At 37.8% G+C, this 14,907-nt stretch overlaps 1 long non-coding RNA gene across 1 annotated transcript; it reads left to right on the top strand.

The window, feature by feature from the left end:
- Position 1: 1 nt before the first annotated feature.
- On the top strand, positions 2-14,472 carry LOC136240955 (uncharacterized). Its single transcript, XR_010694054.1, has 3 exons — positions 2-91; positions 142-514; positions 11,611-14,472. It is a non-coding gene; the product is annotated as an uncharacterized lncRNA (long non-coding RNA).
- Positions 14,473-14,907: the final 435 nt, after the last annotated feature.

Here is a 14,907-nt window from a genome sequence, read left to right as displayed (position 1 = left end):
TCGTACTAGTGTCACGTGAGCCGTGAACCTCGCGAACAAATTAACACAACAGGTAGGCCAGTTCGAGTTGACACCTTGACGAGTATGTATTGTGAGTTGGCTGTTACGCATATAACTAGTGTACTCACTCAGTGTGTATAGGCCGGGTGCCCATGGCCGAGGGGTGCGACCCTTTACAAATCTGTTCGTGATTTGAAACCTGATTTGTGATTTGAAATTGGATTTGTGATTTGAAACTTCACGCGTGATTGCCGTTATGTGATTTGTGATGTTATTACTGTGTTCTGAAGGACAGTGTCCATGATTAAAACTAGTATTGTATCACTGTGAGTTTGTAGTGTTTAGAAACAGTTGAAATTAGTGTGCTAGGACACTATCAGCCCAGCTGTGTTCAGAATTTCAAGAGTATTGTTGATTTCAACCACCACCAAGTTTTCTATTCGACAGACTTGTGATGATGCTGCCAAGGCGTGCATATCCTGCTCACAGAAAATTTTTTTGGCTAGGAATTGCAGTGAGTGGACAGCATAGTTTATGTGTAATAATGTAACAAATTTCTATTTTTGTATGTAGGTTTAGGCTTTTTTGTTTGTTTGTTTGTTTAACCTTGCCGTGCCCTCACAGATCTCTTTTAAGAGTCTGGCTGTGGTCACATGAGGGCTCATCATACTTCACATGTTTCCTTATTTAATAATGATGGTTCTCTCTCTTTTGGACAGTAGTTTACAAGCAGTTTTAATTATTTGCGTGGGCAAAAGCGCTCCAAATTTTTGTGATTAGGTAGCTGAAGGGCGTACGTGATTTGAAGAGGTGTCATACCCCTGCCCATAGCCAGCACCAGTGTTTATTCTAGGGCTGTTAGGGGAGGAACTCCCCCCTAAAATCTCAGACTCACCCCCTAAAATTGTGAGTGACTATTACATTATGTTTAGGTTATAATAAGTTCAGTTGGTATTAAATGGCACACAAAAATTATCAAGAATGCTCTCAGATTCAATCTCAGTTTTTTTAACATCATTTTTTTTCACATGGACATATATGACCATATTTTACATAATAAATAAATCATTGAAATAAAAAAAAATCAACAGTCAAGCTGTAACTCTCCTTCAGCAACAGCCGGGGATGCATCATTTTCCATCACTGGGTGTCCAGCTGAAGAGCGGCTGCCCTGAATGCACATAATGGCACATCTCAACATAGCAAAAGAGATTTGACATCATAGCCAACCCATAACTACTGAATAACTTTCCTCCCGCTTTTGACTTACACGTTCAGCCAGCCTTTTATAAAACACAGTTGCCTCACGAGCCATACCACCTGAGGAGTGATTAATATGTAAAAAAATTTCCTGGTTAAACATCGTGAATGTAACCTTAAAATTAATGCTCTCAGATTCAGTTTAATTTCTAAACATCTCCTGTATAAGGTACATGTAATAGTTGTAACACAGGCATGAGGGCTTTGCCTGATATGTATGCCCGAGGGCCGCAGGCCCAAGGGCAGAGGGCATACATATCAGGCAAAGCCCAAATGCCCCGTGTTACAGCTAATATGTAACACTTTAGGCTGATAGCCTGTACAGGGCGATCAATCACCCAAGCCAATACGGGTGCAGCTACTGGATGTATTATATATGCACACCTAAAATGTTCGATTATGGGTCAGCAGCTAGTGCATTCTGGTACGTTTGGCTGTGTACTATGTATTGTGTATTATGTGTACCCCAGTACGGAAGAACGGCCTTGCCAAGTACTGCGAGTTTAAATAATAAATAAATAAATCAATCAATCGGTTATAATTAACAGAAAATATCATGGAGAATTTCGGTTATGCGAGTTTAATGTTTTAATCAGTGCTATTGAATCGTTTATGAAATAATGAAGGAGTTTACTAAAGGCCTAGATAGGTAAGCTTGCTTGTAGAGTGGTTATTCTGTGCAGAGTGGTAGCTTCGTGATGGGGGCGTGTCCATATTCGAAAACATGCAGAAACGATCGGTGAATAAGCTAGTTTTTACCTTATCCCAACATTTTCAACTCGTAGGATGGCAAGGATAACAACAAAACGTTCTCTGTCTGAGTGGTTTTCATGGCAAAATCCAATTTGTACATCCTAATCACGTTAGTATTAATCGATCCCACAATCGATTTCAACATCAACGTCTATATTATCACTGCCCAGTTGTAGCCCGGTCTACATATGAAATGTAGCCCAGGCGGCTCCTTTGATCTGAGGTGTGAAAGTGTTACATATATATATATATATATAAATATATTGGTAAGTAGTTGATATGAGGGGGGGGGGCTGACTGAAGTGTAGAGTCTCTGGCAGCAGGGAGTCTGGGGGGCACAGCCCCCCAGAAGCTGTAGCCATTTAAGCTTACATAATGTCTCAAAGTTCACCAAAATTAATTTATAGCAATTTAGGTACAATTTAAAGCATTTTAACTATAACACCAAGTTTTAGTCAAAACAGGCTATTTACTAGTTAAAAACTTTTTTTGGCAAAGCTTTTAGCTGTTGACTACAGGGTTAATGAACATATAGCATTTATAAGCAGTGCAAAACAGCCTATAGCCACCTGGAAACACTTGATACAGTTGTAAGACACCAACTCTTAAAGTGAGAGAGGTACCTGGTTTGATTCCCTCTATAGACCACTTTTTTCGTTTTTTCTTTTATTGTAAATATAAAAAAAAGCTACTTTTAGGAACACATTTTTATGAAGGCCTTGACTGCTTTATTAGGATATTTGAGCATTCTATTAGCGTATAATAGTATATAGATCTTTATCACAGTTTTCAGCCCCCCACTCCAAGAAGGATAATTTCGGCGTGATATCATTCTGAGGGGGCTAAGCCCCCCCCTTCCGCTGCCTATTTTATATATATATATATATACCGCTAACAAAGATTCCTACATAATTGCAGTGATGGCTTTAATATCTGAGAGCCCAATTTTACCCAGCTTTTCTATATAGCATGCTCAGTTAACACTCAAAAAATAATGTCTTTAAATTCAATCTCAGAAAGTGTAATTTTGTAAAAAATTCTAAGCCAGCTGCAGTTTACTTTCAAAATGGCATGCTGTGCACAGCCAGTGAAACCAGATTTAATCTCAGAAAGCCTAATGATAAAAAAAATTCATAGTCATGAAAATACCCTAATATTCTGATTAATATTCAATTTCAAATAGCCAAAGTTTCTAGGAATACATCCACCCATGCAGTTTGCTAGTGATTCGTGGTATATTATCATACAGTGCATGATGGTCAATATAGCTATACATGCTATATCTCACACAAATTGTTTATTCTGGCAACAGATTCAACATACACAGTGTATACTGTTTATTAATACAATGTACATACATGAGATGCACATGGCTGTCCTAGATATTATATCATTATGTCATCACTACTACCAACCATATGATCTTAATTCTTAATCACAAAAATCAAAAATCATCTTCACTCATCACAGTCTTAAATGACTAACCAGTTTCACAACTATTTTAACTGTTGTGAACTCAGACAACTCTGGTCACCCCCCAAATTCCTGATTCGCCCCAAAGGAGAAATCCTTGAATAAACAGTGGCCACCACCTTTGACACATAGCTGCTACTACCTAAAGTAGCTGGACTATTTTACAGTAGCTAGACTGCGTGTTGCCAGAGTATCGAATTGGGCCTGGGATTTTTTCACCATTTGACCAACAGAAGACTTGAAACCGGAAGGCAAGAAATTTTCGTGGTATTTCATATTGAAATTAGCCATAGGGATTGCAAACCTAATAAAAGTTACTGATTTTAGCGGGATTCTGCATATCTACCAACATGGTAAGATCAAAAACGCATGAGAAATCCACCAAAAGTTGGCTTAGGAAACATGGTGTCTGTTTATACAGTCCTACAGAAACTAGAACAAAGTTCTAAACTAAGTTACTCACGCGGCACTATTTTCAAAGCGACTCTCCTTAACTTTTGCCTTTAAACTGAATGGCCCGCTCTAGGGCAACAACTCTTCGTACAATTCCCTTGACTTACTGAAGTATTATTCATGTACACAATGTTCCAGACCATTTTTTGTGTTTAGACTAATTAGTTTAAGGTGAACTCCCATAGTCTTGGTAATGAGTGAATCCCACAATACATTGCGCATTGGGCAAAATGATGAACCGGGTCAGAAACTGTGCTGGGCCCACTATCCGCTGCAGCTACAGCTATGAAAATAAGGTGGAGTATTCCTTAGAGGTATGTGAGCAATTAGCAGACTGTTTTTTGTGGGTACGACAATAAGTAATGTTGTGGGCACTTCGAAAATACACAAAAATCACTGTTTTTACACCATTTAAGCATTTTACGTATTTTTTGGGGCGTGTCCCTTTTAGTATTAATGTATTGATTATTAACCAAATAAATTCAATATGTGACTCCTTGCCAACTCACTTTTAGTGTGGCAACGCCCGCCTTTTCACAAAAACAGAGAGGGTCAGGTCACTCTAGCATTACAAAGTGGTAACTATGGAATATAATTAAACATTGACGTCGCAAGAATGGCACGTCTAAGGCCACTCCAAATGAGACTGCAGTTTCCTGTCCTGATGGTTTCAATATTTGGTGTGGATGGGAGACTTATTATAACTGCTCTATTAGAATATCTCAATTCTGAGGGGATTTCAAGGTCATAAAACTGGCTTCTTTGTAAGCTAATCCTAGCTAGCAACCACCAGAATCACTTTTTTTAGGTTTTCATTGTACATTTCAGTGATACAAAATGGAAGGCACCATGGGAACTATACAGCAGCACAGGAAGTGGTTTTTGGAAAATAATGATGTGCAAATGAAGTGGTGCCCAGAAGTGGGACAGAAAACTACAGTCTCATTTGGAATGGCCTAACAACCATACCAGTGCTTCTAGAGATGGTTAACAAACAGCTACTAACACAACCAAATCTGTCTGCAAGCTTACATGGAGCCATGCCAACTAATCAATTGTAGTACGAGTTGTATATAGTCTAGTCTTGCAGCAGGATAAGTACTTTTGTGAGCCACATCCACTTCAATATATCGGGAAATTGTAATACTAGGTATGCATGAAGCCACATTCAATTGCTGTCTGTAAACTCACAGTAGCTACGTGGAACCAAACACACTGATGATTTTAAATTATAAACTTACCGGCTTAGTTATCACATAACTACTCGTTTACTCTACACGAATTGAACGCTCAAAACATAGTTTCGCTTGCTCAAGACTACCTGAAACATAGCTCTTATCACACGCCTCGGCTTTGATTACTTTGGGTCACATCCAGGTCAAATCCAGGTCAGTGGGTCATCCGAGTCAGCAGTAGTGACCCAGTTTCAACGCTGAACCAAATATCCTTTGCAAGCAGCATCACAATTATACATTAGTTCCAACTACAAGACTCTTTACTACCTCCATCTTTATTCTTTTAAAGAACACCCTATTGTCGACTACATGTAAGCAACCTTATCATAATGCATGTTCACAAAACTTTGTGGCAAACTCTTTTAAATATTATGTAATTCTATATCACCTATGGTAACTCCAAAACAAATGTCACAAAAATTTAGTAATTACCAGCAACACAATCTGATTGGTGTTACCTGTTTTCTGTAACACTACAAATTTTGAATACCAAACCCTTTCTCTTTTTGTGAAGAGGTGGGCGCCACCAGACTATCCAACCTTATGATCTTCCATCCACCTACTCCGATTTATCCTGCCTACAGCTATTAAAGATTGGAAGAAACTAATACTTTGTAATTAATACACACACCTTAACTGGTTAAATGTACTTCCGGCCCTAATCCTTACTTTTTTCATTGGATGTCATGAGCATATTCAATTATCATAATCATAATCTATGTTGTGGTTGTGTGTGCACAAGGATATACCACACTTTTTAATAACATTTTCATTGTCAATGATGGTTAAAATTTTCGTTGTTTGCAGACATTGATCTCTGGATAATTCCATACAATTAGTGCATGGGCTGTAAAATATATTTAAATTTCATGGATAAGGCTCTACAAAAAAAATTATCCCACAAAACTTTCTCACTTTACATTAGCGTGGTCTTTTATTTGTCTGAAGGTGGCAGTACTGTATATCAGGGATCATGGAGGTTTGGGCTTTTCTACCCAGACATATCCTGGTGCCTTGGCAGTATTGGCTAGGTACAACCAAGCCCAAAAGTGCCTTCAGTATGACCCTAAATGCTTCAAAAATTATTGGGATTTTCTACCGACTGACTAACTGCTTGCCTGCCTGCTTGATGCGTTCAGACAAGCATAACTCGATAACGGCTAAGGCTATGGGCTTGATTTTTTCACTGTTTGACATAGCTTCATCCCTAGATGTGTCTTTTGGCACAAAATGCATGCATTGGGGACTTATCTTTGTCCTCATTTTGTGTCCTATTTCATTTTGCTGACAGTCCAAGGTGTCGATTCGCAGTAGCGCAATGCACGGCTTCCTCCCATTTGTAAAGCAGGAATCATCTGTTTTTCCATGGTGACTAGATTGATTGCTGAGGCGTCTTGGTTTGTAATGCTGTGTAACAGTAAGTGAAAGCAAAGTGTAATGGCCACTTCACTTTTGAGTCATAGTTGGGTTGCATGAATCGTCCATATCCTTTGTGGTGGCTAGATTGGTTGCAGAGGCACTCCTATTGTTCTTTGTTTGTAGCATTGTGTAACACTAGCTGAAAGCTAAGTGTAATAGCCACTTCACTTTTGAGTCAATAATTAATGGCTGGGCCACGCATTCAAATGAAAATAATGACTCTGGCGCCATCCTTTCTTTTGATGCGGTGTGTATGGGTTCACCAGTCATAATAACGTTACAAAAAAGTTTAAAGAAGTATTAGGAATTTCAAGTTCGATTAGGGATCATAGAAAAAGTAGGGAAACAAGGGAGGTTGCCTATACCTACACATATACGTACTAGTGAACATTTAATCACTAATTCAGTCTATATTGAACTTAAAATTCCTAATACTTGTTCATTATAATCATATTTATGATAATAGGGATGGATATTTAAAGATGTGACAAATGCATGTTTTAGCTATAGCGTCTTGTAGAGCCTGAAAGTGTTGCAGTTTGATATAGGTTTGCTACATTTAAGCCAGTAAATGTTAAATAAACAAATGGGTGGTTCTCCCGACTCCTTTATTGAGCACTATTGGTAGCTGTGGCACAAAACAAAAATAAAAACTTTATGAGTAGTTACATCAGTTTGTATTATCAATTGCGTTGTATCACCAGGAACTAATACATGCATTTGAGTCGCATCTTACACTGACTGAAAACCACCCTTTTGATAAACTGTAACACTGTTCTATGTGGTGAACAGCAAAACCATGCAGCCTGCTGTCATCTTCCTGTGTTTTCTCTAGGGAAGGGCTAACATAGGGCTTGAACATGCCTTGTTCTAATCACTAGGAAACTGACCAGCCAGAAGTGCACTACCTTGAACAGGTCATCACTACAAAATAAATAAATCTAATGCCTAATAGGACACGCAAGACATTGTGCTACACTTTTTAATAAAATTTTTGGGAGAAGAAATTCTGTAATTTTTGCATTATCCCTTATAATATGAGTTTTGTTCATTTTCAGTGACTGATGCATGAGCTCAAGGCTAGCTACACAGTGAAGGGGTGAAATTATGGTGTCTGTGTATGTGTGTGACTGGAATTTTTGCTGACTGGACTCGAGAGCTGTTCTCTAAGTTAGGTTCAATGTTGACTAATTTGACTGAAAATGTAGTTCAAAGTACAAGATAACGTATTGTAGTGCTAACTCCCTTATGGCTCTAAGGTATGCCCATAACCAGCTATTATTTCACCATGCTCACAGGTCCTCAAGTTGGTATAAACAATGGACCTGAGGACCTGAGAACACAGTGAAACCCAATTTTTAATCAAATTCTAACAAACCTTTTACTTCATGCGTCAGATGACAAATGAAATCTGTTTGTTGAGTATCTATTTACCTGGAATATTTATCTGCTCAAAGTTTCTGAACTGTAGGTGACCATTGTGCAGCATGAGTAGTCAGCTACAGACACTTTTTCAGCGGCACTTGTAATTTCTATTTAAATGTCATATTAGATAGAAATGTGGATTGGCCATGCACAGTGCTCAAATTGTAAATTTATATGAGGGTATACTATCAAGGGCAGATCCAGGATTTTGCTAAGGCAAGGGGGGGCACACAGGTACTGGAAATCATTCCACACACACTCTGCGAAATGCAAAGCATGAGCTTTCTAGGGGGGTCTGGGGGCATGCTGCCCCAGGAAATTTTGAAAAATTAACATTCTGAGATTGAATGTGGTGGCAATATTGACTGAAATTTGTTGATAGTTCAACACTGGAAGTATGAATGCTAATAGTATAGCTACTGAGCTAAAAAGCAAAATTATAGCTATAGTGTAAAGGCCTAGGCTGCTCCCCATAGAAATTTATATTCTGGCTGAGATTATAAATTTTATTTGGTGGCAATCTTGACTGAAATTTGCTGAGTTTAACACTGGAAGAAGTATGAATGCTAATAGTAGCTATATACTGAGCTACGTAACAACTAGATCTAGAATTAGTTAGTATAGCTAGTATAAGATTTCCTCAAAAAAATCAACTTTTTGAGATTGAATTTGGTAGCGATTTTGAATAACTGTTCAATGCAAGAAGCATGAATACTATAATAAAGTCTATAAGGAAATTTTGAAACATTTACTTTTTGAGAATGATATTGGTGGTAATTTGACTGCCATTCACGAGAAAGATGAATACTCTTTGCAGTATCTATACCTAAAGATGGTAACCCAATTTATGATTTAGCCAAGGTGGGAACGTTTTTTTATCCAGCCACATTTCCGGTTCCAACTAGGTAAATGTGTCACTGTTAGTTGGTACTTGCTCTGTATATACACTACCATCATTATATGACTCTTCTTCACTGCTTTAATTTGCTGCCTTTCAACATCATCAGCTGATTCATCATCAACTGATTCATCACCAGCTGATTCATCACCAATTACTTCCTTGGTAGACACATGCAGTCTACAATAGAGGGGTAGATTCTGCATTGCATGCAAAATAACTAACACATGTTCAATTCTAATTAATGCACACCTCACGAAAGGTATTTTTGAGGATTGTGGGATTAGCTTCCTTGGGGGATCAATTGGCTCGAGAATCACGTTACACCAAGTAAGAATATGTATTACTATGTAGTAACTAACGTTTCATGGATGTTTTTTGCTGAGGAGTAGGTACTATAGCTACACTGTAGCTACCTTATACTTAGCTAGGCTATCAAGGTATTCTAATTTACAAAAATTATTATCAAGGTATACTTCGTATACCCCGTATACCCTCAATTCGAGCACTGGCCATGCAAGACTATATGATGTGACTTGCAGCAGTATCTAGTGCAATTATGATTGTATAAACTTTTAAGTATATATATGAAAAGATGGGTCTCCGAGTTTTCTGTCCCCAGGTCCACAGTTATAACAACCAAGCAATTTAGAGTATAGAGTCATTCCGTGTCAAATCAACAACAAGGAAATTAAGAATCACTTCTTGGGTTTTGATAAAACTTTGTGTGTTTGTAGTACCTGTGGTGCTCACTGCTCATACAAAGATTTTAGCCTCATATACCAAGTGGTGTCTGATTTTATGACTTATACAGGATCACTTCACACAAATTTAAGTTATCTACATGGTTGTGTAGGTACAGTGGAACTCCTCAGAAAAGACATCCTGAAATGTAGAACTCTTGGTAGCTGTTCATAACAATAGTGCGCATATATTAAACACTTCTGTGGCTTCTCTAATATGAACACTCCAGGTCAAGGTATTTAGTTATATTATGGTAAGTCACTACTCTAGGTACCTCAATCTCAACTTCCAGAAAATCATATATTGTGCTATGCTCAACTGTGGGACAAGTCTTTTTTCTATTACAATAATCACTATGCATCTTGCATGCCAACTTGAGAAATAGCTTTCCTGTCTAAAAAGCAAACTTCATGATCTTCAAGAAAAGTTGGAACAACACTTCTTATTCTTTGGAAATAATCAGGCCAACTTTTTGAGAAAATGTGAAAAAAATTGAGCATAATTTCCTGTCGCCTACCAAAATTACTTAATGCTTTGCCAGTACACAGTAAAAACCATTAATTTTATTTATTAAAATGATGGTCTCTCTAAATTGTGATACAATTGCCTTTAACTTGCTGCTATATATCTAGTTAACCCTTTGTCCATAGTCTTTAAACACTGACTTGTGCATAGTCTCCCTGTATGATGAAGGCATCTCTTGTCAACTGTAACAATGTTGCAATGTAATTAGTTGAAATATACTTACCAGAATTTCTCAATGGCGTTAGGCAGAAATCACCTTAATTCTCGCAAATATACCTTGGCAAAGCAGCCAAACATTAAAATTGATACATTATCTTCTACTTGTGTCTTTAATTACAGGTCCTTAGTGTTAAACCATAGATAATATACCCCCTGGATTGGAAACTAGTAAGCACCACTGGTTACAGGCTGGTTTCACGCCCTCTTCAATAGCAAGGCAAGTTTCTCTAAGCGAAACAAGGCTCACCACTGGTAAAGGGTTCTTTCTCAAGATGTTTTAGAAACCAACAGCGAGTTTGGAGGCAAATTGGCTCTTTATTGTGCAAACGGTGGAAACGAAACTGAACACGAGATGTGATGGTTTGGACACATTCAAGGAAAACACTGAAACCCTGTATGCTACACCAGACCAGTCTACAGAGCATTTTTTGATGACTTCATAGTATAAATTGTGTAGTGATACTGTTTAGAATCACAGGGTAAATGTACTTCCCATTTTGCCAAAAATGCCATCTCAAAAACCTGCTAAAGAAGTTATGGGTAGGCAAGCTGAGGCTATTCTTTATAGCATAGTTAACCTTGTGATACTTTCTTTTTCTACCTTTAATAATTTAGCCAAGAATGTGCTTCACCCAAAGCATGTAATCTGCCATTGTAAGCCTTCTAACCAAAAGTGACACAAAGTGGTGAAACTATTATCATAACTACGCCTCGAGCCATTCTCATTACAAAATAAAGTCATTAATCCCACAGTTCGGCTGTATTAGGATTAAATTTGTTGAAGCATAAGGACACTGGTTCTTGTACAAAGTCTATGGGCTTGCAGCACAGTTTCCAATCCAGGAGGGTATATTATCCACACACAGCCAAGCTGTGAAAAAATGGTGCGGCCTTAAAAAGCCTGGGTGAAAAAAGTTTTGAAATCAAAGGTGGCGGCCAAGAAATGGCTGCAATGATGTCAATACTAATAAATGTTAACAATGCACACAGTCATTATAAAATATTTTTAGTATTAACATCATTACAGCCATTTCTTGGCTGCCACCTTTGATTTCACAACTTTTTTCATCCAGGCTTTTTAAGGCCGCACCATTTTTTCACAGCTTGGCTGGATTTCACTTCTTTATGTACTTTATAAGGCCCCAAAACCAGCCTATGGCTGACTTTGAGGTTTGTTTTTACTCACATTTCTTCTTTTCTATGTAGACACGATGATTGAAGACAGACTTGCATGTATAAATGTATTTCATTACATGATTTAATTCAATAATTGATAATAGTATTGTAATAGTTTAATAGAGTGCACATTTTTTAGGACTTCTAATAGAACATACATAGAATGTTCTAGAACAATCTAGTACTTCTATTGGTAGATCTATGAAATTACAGACTAATAAATTTCTCCATATAACTGCACCTGTGCACTGTGCAGTGCATTATATCTTACTATAGTGTATTTAAAACTATAAATGAAGTTGCTAAGGTATGATGTTTGTTGTAGTAGTCCTGGCATACCTGGCTAGGCCTCTGTTCAGCTTGCAGGGAACCCTCGGGAAATGTTTCCTATGGAACCACCATGTATGAAATTGCATTATTCCTGTTATTGTTATTGACACACTGGTATGGAAGTCATCTACACACTACACACTACCGTGTGTCTGGATATATTGCTTTACTGTATCATAGAGTACAGTAGGGACCCCAAAGGTTTGGGCGTGGCCCATGAAAAAACATTACCCAAAAAGCAGTTGAAAATTCCAGTTTTTGTATATTATAACTTATCTATCTCCATATTAAGTGATGTTGCTGGCAATCCTGGCTATGTACAAGATCAATAGGACTGTCTGCAATCACAATATCACTGTGAGTAATAGTGGAACTAATAATACAACAGCTTGCTGGTATAACCCAGATTATTCTTGTTCTCAACTGAGTGATGCATTAAGTGCTTCCAACTACTTCCAGAATGTCTGCATCACTGTACTTGATAAAAATGTTGTGTTGTACAAGCCTGTTACACTGAGGAACATAAGCCATGTTGTTATAAGGGGAATAAGTCATCAACGTATTGTAAACTGTAGTGGCCAGGGTGGGTTGACTGTTCTCCAGTCAGATGATATTGTTATATCTGACTTGATATTTGATGTCCCATTGCATCTAGTTCAGGTCCCATTGCATCTACTGTTATACTTAATGTAACTTTTGATTATTGCCCACCCGGTTACGTTACTTTCAATGACGAGGTACAGAATGTAACATCATGCAAGTGTGCAACTGAAAGTCTGGTGGTTATCCAGGATATGATGATGAAATATATCCAGCAAATATTACACAATATCATTGGGGAGGAATCAATCCATCCACTAATGAATTTGTAACTTCTCTCTGTCCTCAAGGCTTTTGTAACTTTACCAAGTCACACTATGAGATACTACTGCCTAGCAGCAGGACTCAGTTAGACGAGCTCCAATGTCAACCACAGCATCCAGGGGTGGATCTAGAATTTATAAAAGAGGGGGGAGCTAACTCAAGGTACTAATCTCTTGGACAAAGAACTAGGGGGGTCTGGGGTCATGCACCAGGAAATTTTTGAAAAATAGATGCTGAAATACTGCGATTTGGAGACATTTCCACATAAAATGTATATTTCTGCCTGTAGATATTTTATATACTGCCTTTAGATTATAGGTATGGCTCTCTGCAGCATTTGCTAATGGAAAGGTTCAGACAACCAAGCACATGATGCACCATCTCACAATTGCATGCATGATAATGTTGAAACTGAATTTGAATGATATGAGATTGAATTTGAGAGCATTTTCAATGGAAATTGTGTACCTGAATTAAGTATACCGGTACTGGTAATAGCTACACAAGTAGATGAACAAGCCTTTTAATCAGACCAATGCACTTCATTGTATGTATGGGCACAGGCAGATTTGGAAAATTCCATAACAGAACGAATTTTTATGCTTACACTGAATGTTCTATTAGATAGTTAAGTGACTGTTCTATTAGAGTATCTTGATCTTGTACACTTCCAATGCTGATCCGGGTACTTGTTGCATAACCTTTTGCATAAATCCACTGATAATACCTTGGAAAGATGTTTATATGGTGGGTTTATGAGTATTTGTGTTATTAGTGATCATATAATTATGCTAAGACAAAATTTCATTATAATCCTCAACATATTGATAAAGCCTAAAAGTGAAGGGGGGGAGCTGCTTTTGGCTTAATAGTACTGGTAGCTGTGTTCAAAAAACTTCAGGTGTTTTAATTACATCTGCTGTTACCATGAAACACATGATACTATGGCATAGCCTGGCAAATTTGATTACTTTAAACACAAATGTGCTTCAATTGTGACCAAGTGGAACAAATTGTTTGGTAAAACTTCATTGATTCATGGATTAGCTGCCTTCATTGTACTGTCGTACACTAAGGTTGCTCTGCTTTCAATGTACTTTTTTATCCCTGGACAAATTTATAGACATGGTTCTGAAGTAATTGAAACAAGACTACATCATGTTGGAACAATAACATATTTTAGCCAAGAACATCTGGTTTATGCAGTCCCTGCTTTTGTGCTTATAGTCATTTCTGCAATGCTTCCTGGCTATTTGATATTGAAACCTCTTGTTGGTAACAAGTGTGATAATATAAGATTGTACCAAAACTGCTACAAGATGATTTGCTGTTTTGTTAGGCAAGACAAACTTAATCAGTTGCTCAGTTGCTGGAAGAATTTTATGGATCTTTCAAGAAAGATTGTCATTTTTATGCTGGATTCTTTTTCTTGTACCGCTTGACACTGTATGTAACACTGACCTTCACTCCAACCTTACAGATACAGTAACAGTGTCTTCTGGGAGGCTTCTTGTTTCTACACTCTCTTTTTCAGCCATTCAGTGAAGAATATCCTTTTGCCAACAAACTGGATGCTCTCATCTTTATGAACCTGATTGTCATTAACGCTCTCAGTGTGTACAATTTGTACACTGTCTTTGATGTTCAAAGTGAATCACAGGCAGTCACTGCAATCCAGATGGTGCTGGTATATCTTCCCTTGGCATAATTATGTGCTGTTCCGTTTTGTATGGTGGTCGAAGAAGACCTGTGCTAAGATCTGTGATGGAGATGATGGAGAACGGATTCATTTGTTGGAACACAGCATCGTAGTAGACCCTCAGGGTGACAGAGAGAGAATTGGTCTTGAGTTGCAAGATTCTATGAATTTGACAAACACTTATGTTGTAGTGAGAAATGATGATGCACCACTGTAGCAAGTAGTGCTACCATGCCTGTATGTTTGACACCAATATTATGCATGTAATTGATATTTATATTTGATATGACCTTATGAGTATTTGATTTGTTTTCAGGCACTACTATGCTCAAAATTATGCTAGCATAATAGGCTGGTGCCTAGCCATGGCCCCTCACTTTTATGGGACAGTGTTTGCAAAAGAGATTGAGATACTCTAATAGAGCAGTCACAGT

This window comes from Dysidea avara, chromosome 12 (assembly GCF_963678975.1).
Source record: "Dysidea avara chromosome 12, odDysAvar1.4, whole genome shotgun sequence".
Lineage (NCBI taxonomy): Eukaryota > Metazoa > Porifera > Demospongiae > Dictyoceratida > Dysideidae > Dysidea > Dysidea avara.
This window is presented reverse-complemented; position numbering and strand designations above follow the sequence as displayed.